We start from the raw sequence: 7,072 nt of genomic DNA on the forward strand, positions 1-7,072 counted from the left end.
ATAAGACCTTTCTAGACTTACAGAAAACATATTTAATAAAATTTCAAAAGCTTTCTCCCTGAGATAGAGGAGATAAGAAACCTGTTATAACCACTTCTATTCAACATTACACTGGGGTGCTTGGACCTGGTCAGTGCAAAAAAAGGCAAGAAAACAATAACAGGTATAAAATAAAAGGAATGAGTATTTGAAGGGAAGAAATAAAACTGTAAATCTTTCATCATTGGCAGATAACATGATTGTATATGTGCAAAATTCAAAACCTTACAAACTACTAGAATTTTAAAAAGTCTCTTGATACAAAGCCAATATACAAAAATCAGTTGCAATTGTAGACACTGGCATCAAACAAACAGAAAATCAAATTTTAAAAATAGCATTTAAAAAGCATCAATTGCTTAGGAATAAATCTACTGAGTGATGTGTAACAATTATACTCTAAAATTACAAAATATTATTGGGAGATATATCCCATACTCACAGATTGGAAGATTCAATGTTACAAAAATAACAAATTCTCCAAAACTAATCTACAGATTCAAGGTAAACCCTATCAAAATCCCAGCTGCATATTTTTTGAGGAACTCCACCATCTGATTCAAATATTCAAAGAATCCAATTGATTTATGACAAAGGTAACACAATGAATTAGGAAAAGATGGTTTTTAGTCAATGTTACCGGGTCAACTGTATTGAAAAATTGAAAGAAAAAAAAAAAAACATGTAAAAAATTTGAATCCTGAACCTCAACCATACACCATATGGCAATATCAGTTTCAGATGTATTATAGATCTAAATGTGAAATATAAAACATTAGTTTCCAGAAGAAATCATATAGGAGTATTTCTATGATATTTCGATAAGCAAAGATTTCTTCAACAGAATATAAAAAGCACTAACCATAAATGTAACCAAATAGATAAACTGTTCCATATGAAAATTAACAACGTCTATTCATCAAAGACATGATTAAGAAGTGAAAAAGTAAAGCCCCACAGTGGAAGGTGTTTGCAATACATCTTATTGACAAAAGATCCAGAATCAAGAGAACTTCTAAAATCTGTAAGATAAAGACAGGCAATCAAAAAGAAAAACTGGGCAAGAAACATGAGTAGGCACTTTGCAAAGAGGATATGATATCCAAGGAGTCAATAAACATATCTAAAAGTACTCAACTCCTTTAGTTGAAACACAAATTAATATCACCATGAGATACTACTACTATCTGCCATTATGGCTAAAAATAAAAATGACTGATAATACCAAGATTTGGAAAGGATGAAAAGCAAATGAAACAGAACTTTCATAAACCACTTGAGAAAAACTATTGAGCAGGGGTTCCAGGCTGGCTCAGTTAATGGAGCATGCGACTCAATCTTGGGGTTGTGAGTTCAAGCTCCATGCTGGATGTACAGATTACTTACAAACAAAATCTTAGGGGCACCTCAGTGGCTCAGTTGGTTGAGCATCCAACTTCAGCTCAGGTCATGATCTCACGATTCATGGGTTCGAACCCTGCATAGGGCTCTGTGCTGACAGCTCAGAGCCTGTAGCCTGCTTCAGATTCTGTGTCTCCCTCTGTCTCTCTGCCCCTCCCCTGTTCTCTCTCTCTCTCTCTCTCTCTCTCTCTCTCAAAAATAAACATTAAAAAAAATTTTTTTAACCTTAAAAAAAAGAAAAACTACTGAGCCATTTCCACTAAAAACAATTCCCATATGATCCAGGAGTTCCACTCCTAGTTATACACAAAAAGAAATGTGCACCTCTGTTCCCTATAAGAACACTTATAAAAATGTTCATAGCAATACTGTTAACAGTAGCCCAAAACTGTGGACTTTTCATACAAAAGAATACTACAGAGATACAGAGACCTGCAAATGAACAGGGCATTGCTATAGGCAACAACAGGGATAAATCTCACGAATGTAACATTCAATCAACAAAGACTGTTCTATGACTTAGAAGTTAGGGTGGTAGTTATATTTGGGACACTAGAGACGAGGGGAGCCTATGGGTTTCTGGTAATAGTGTATTTCTCATTCTAGGTGGAACTGGCTTTTCGCTTTGTGGAAATTGATTGAGCTATGCATTATGATTTGTGCACTTTCCTGTATGTATGTTATACTTCAATAAAACATTTATTTCTTTTAATTCCCAAAACATTTCACAAAATAGAATGTTCATTTTTCTTTGCCCCTAACAAATGAAGGAATTCAAGAACTCCTAGCTCAGGTAGGAAGCCAACTAAACCATTGCCCATTCACAAATGACAGATGTCTCAGGCTGCAATTTTCCTAAGGCTAATTTATTTGCAAGATTCAGCTGCCCCACATATGAGTATTTTCCCATTCTTGCTGGTCTTTCTCTTCTGCCACCCTCTTAATTCTGTTTTGTTTTTCCTCTCCTTACATGGCTCTGATGTTGATGAGACCAGACTTTGTTGGATCTCAGAAATTCATTTTCCATTTCTTAATCACAATGGTAGCCATAACACAATTGCAGAAATGCAATTTGCCATCCAAATCTAGCAAGAAGACACAAAAATTAATTATTTAGACGCTAACCCATCTGTATTCTTTTAAAAATTTAGCATGGTTTTACTCTGGTTCCTGCATTCTCATTTTAAATTCCTATTGATTTTCATTGTGTAACTTAGTATTTTGGGGAAAAAAAACAAAGTTTTATTAATTCCTAATACAAACTGTAAGAATTGTGAGATACTTATCCTTTATTCTTCATACTCCATTTTCAAGGTCAAAACCAGCATTAATTCAACTTCACATTTTATTAAATGTTATGTTGATGTTCCAAATCCCCCGTGGCCCCAATTTAATTCTTCTCCCACTTTTGATTAGTCTCTTCCATCAGAACCACAGCAACTAAAATTGCCTCAGAAGAAAGGAGAAAGAATTAGAATTTAGTTATTGACTTTTCCAAAGGGCATGGTAATGAATATATAAAACAATCAGGTGGGAATGAGCAATGCAAATGACTTCCTATTTAGGGCTTTTAAGCTTCTCTATGATTAAGCTATAGTAAAGAGCAGCGTTTAGCAATTATAATTTCTAATAACAAATCTGGCCTAAGCAATTTTTTTTATTACTTTCATTCAGCTATCCAGACTTCAGTCTCTATTTTTGATAGCTAATGCAATTAACCCATAAATGCACATTTGAGTCATCTTCTTTTAAAGACTATGTAATTCTGAGACTACATTTTGTTATACCAAGACAAAAACTTATATAGAGAGAACAAAAACTAATAAGCCACAAGTTATAATTGCATTAAGAAAAAAATGCAAAAGAATAACTTAATATAATGGTGAATAATTGGATTAATTCTCTCCTACTACCAAAAAATCTTTACTGATGAAAATAAGCATACTTGTAATGTCTTGAGAGCACAATAAAAAGGTTATAAAATCATATGCAAAGAAAAAAAATAACAGCATGCCAACAACTGTTTTTATTATTACAGTTGGGTAGGAAAAAACCCTTTGCAAGTCTGACCAGTCCTTTGGAAATGACGGTGACTGTAAAGTAACGTTTTTCTTCCTCTACATGTAAGTGATTTCCATGGCAACTCTCCATCTGTTTCGCACTATTTTCACAGGCTTTTTAAAATTAAGCTTACATATGTCAATGTTCCAAGATAATCTCTGTGTTTGCATAAACCATATGCCTCCTTGACAAAGTTGGTTATTCCAGTAACATTAGAGAAATGTTTAAATGTCACATCTGTTTTAAGAAAAAAAATGAGGGTAAAATGGGAATGAAGTTGGGATAGGAAGCACTGTTTCTACAAATCCACTGGAAATCAATCCTTAAGCCAATGATTATAGACTTATTTTTAGTTTCTAAATCACAAAGTGACTTAAATTCTAATAAGAAAGTATTCTATGTGGAATACAGAATATATATGAAATATACCTGAGTTTATCCAATACTTAAAACCTATAGGAAGTATACAAGCTTCCTAATATAACCTTTATATTAGCAGTCTTCATATATGAACTATATACGTGTTATTAAAGATCATGTAAAAGATAAGGCATCCCTTTAAAAAAGATAAAACTTAGCAGGTGGGAACTATCAAATAAATTTGGAACTTCTTTTTTTGCTACCAAATCCTTCCCATAGTGTTACTAGAAGAATGCTTCAGAAATAATTAGATCCCTGAGAAGCAACTAGAATGACTTTAAAAAAAAAAGCTAAGCTTTCAACTGAGATTTATTCTTCAATCATATGTGACATAGAAACCTCTAGCCACAAGCTCTTACAGAGAAGAAAAACCAACAGAACTTCTTAACTCTTAATCACTAAAATATTGGGCCCAAGGCAATTATACTGACAGATACATTTACTACCAAAAATAATAATTTTAAAGAGACCTTCTGGAAGGTGCAAAAATGAGTATTAGATGACATTATTAAAAGGATGTTTCCCTTTTTTGTTTGTCTTTCAGTGGGCTGAAAGACAGGAGGCTGTCTTGCATGCGGAAAGTGTGTATGTCCTGTGACCTGAAAGAGCTGAGCAGAGCCGCCCTGTCACATTCTCTGCCACCACTCTAATTTGCCCTGTGCCCCAAATCTCCACTACTTGCCTTCTTCTGCTTTCATCATGAAATTCCCCATGGAAATATTCATATCCAAGAAAGGCAAGCCATTACATCTGCGCTCAGTTCATTTTCATTTCCCTAGCAAAGAGTAGTGCTCTGAGAAACTGGGACAAGCGTGTTCTCAAAGGATAGATTAGTAGTGCCTCTACTAGGGCTCTATCTAGGAAGGACCAACTACGGAGGATGACTTTTAAAAATGGGGGCAGGGAGATGATTGTTATGAGCACATTAAGTATCTGGAGTAAACACAAACATGGAAGACAAAGACAAATTTAATTTATCCCAAGTTTGTTTAGCATTAGACTTGACCCAATGCAGGATCTTAATAATTGTTTGGATTTCAAACACTTTGAGAAAATGATATAAAGCTACAAACTTCTTCCCCCAAATTTTCCCTTAAAACATGGTTATAATTCGTGTTGCAGCATAGGTCAGGATTCCTTTTTTATGGTAAATAACATCCCATTGTATATATATATTCGTGTGTGTGTCTCATATCTTTATCTATGCATCCATCAATGGACATGTAGGTTGTTTCCACTTCTTGGTTACTGAGAACACTGAAATGAACATAGAAAGGCAAATATCTATTTGAAATCCTGACTTCAATTCTTTTGAATAATCAGAAGTGGGATAGCTGGATCATATGGTAGCTCTATTTCCAATTTTTTGAGGAATCTGCATATCACTTTCCACTGCAGCAGACATTATGCTAAGTGAAATAATCAACTTACAGAAGGACAAATACCTCCTGATTCCACTTAGATGAGTTATCCAAAGCAGTCAAACTCAGAAACTGACAGTAGAATGGTAGTAGGCAGGAACTGTGAAGAGAAGGAAATGGGTAGTTGCTGTTCAAGTGGGTATAGAGTTTCATTCATGCAAGATGAAAAAGTTCTAAAGATTTGCTTTACAACATTGTGCTTTACAGTTGACAATACTGTACCGTATACTTAAAAATTTGAGAGTGTAGATCTCATGTTATTTTTTACCACATAAAAAAAGGTTTAGGGGCGCCTGGGTGGCGCAGTCGGTTACGCGTCCAACTTCAGCCAGGTCACGATCTCGCGGTCCGTGAGTTCGAGCCCCGCGTCAGGCTCTGGGCTGATGGCTCAGAGCCTGGAGCCTGTTTCCAATTCTGTGTCTCCCTCTCTCTCTGCCCCTCCCCCATTCATGCTCTGTCTCTCTCTGTCCCAAAAATAAATAAACGTTGAAAAAAAAGGTTTAAACACACACACACACACACACACACACACACACACACACACACACACCTAGCTATAATTTCATGGAGTCCAAGTCCCTTCTGGTACACTAGGTTGAGTCTCTGATCTAGCAGATCCTCAGAACCCAAGGAGGTACCCTGTCCTGTGATGACTCAGGAAGATGGGGCTTACCTGATAAGACAGACCTTTCCGAAAAGTCAAGACAGTAGTGCCAATCCTCCAATATAACCAATAGGATTCCATCTACAACGACTCAGAATAGCTACTGCATTTCTTAATAAGACAAAAAATGAGTCTATCTGTAATCTTATCATTCTGAGTCCTGCCTTATGGGATAGAAGGTATCTATAACAACTCTTTAGAATTATTTAAAATGACTGTGGCTTCAGAAAGAAGTCTTACTTATTGATATGCAAGAGAAGATAAAGTGCAAGAGAGGGAGAAAAGAAGGGAAAAAGTAACTCCCCCCAAGAAGTTGTACTTTCTATGACTGATAGATCTGTGGGGGGGGAGGGGGTGTATATACATATGTATATACATATATATACACCCACACACACTATGTATAATACATGTACAATAGTAGCCCATGTTCACTGACTCATAACTATAAACCAGCTCTCTATTTACTTAAATCACATAGCCATACTAGAAATTAAGTATAATTATTCTAATTTTACAAATAAGATAACTAAAACTCAATGGTATGAAACAACCTGATTAATCTCATCTCAAATTAGGGGACAAATTAGAACAAACTTTTTTAAAGGGGGTGGCTCCTACATCGTCATGCACAGAACTAGGGAAAGCATAAATATTTAAAATTCTTAAATAAATAAATAAATAAATAAATAAATAAATAAATAAATAAAAATATTCTAGCTTAGAAGTCAAGTTAATTCAAAAAAGGCCGTTTTAGGGGCGCCTGGGTGGCTCAGTCGGTTGAGCATCCAACTTCAGCTCAGGTCATGATCTCACAGTCTGTGTGTTCGAGCCCCGCATCGGGCTCTGTGCCGACAGCTCAGAGCCTGAAGCCTGCTTCGGATTCTGTGTCTCCCTCTCTCTCTGCCCCTCCCCTGCTCATGCTCTGTCTCTCTCTGTGTCTCAAAAATAAATTAAAACATTTTAAAAAAGGCTCTTATTGGGGCGCCTGGGTGGCGCAGTCGGTTAAGCGTCCGACTTCAACCAGGTCACGATCTCGCGGTCCGGGAGTTCGAGCCCCGCGTCA

Source organism: Herpailurus yagouaroundi, unplaced genomic scaffold, assembly GCF_014898765.1.
Source record: "Herpailurus yagouaroundi ecotype Mexico unplaced genomic scaffold, PumYag 166, whole genome shotgun sequence".
Classification (NCBI taxonomy): domain Eukaryota; kingdom Metazoa; phylum Chordata; class Mammalia; order Carnivora; family Felidae; genus Herpailurus; species Herpailurus yagouaroundi.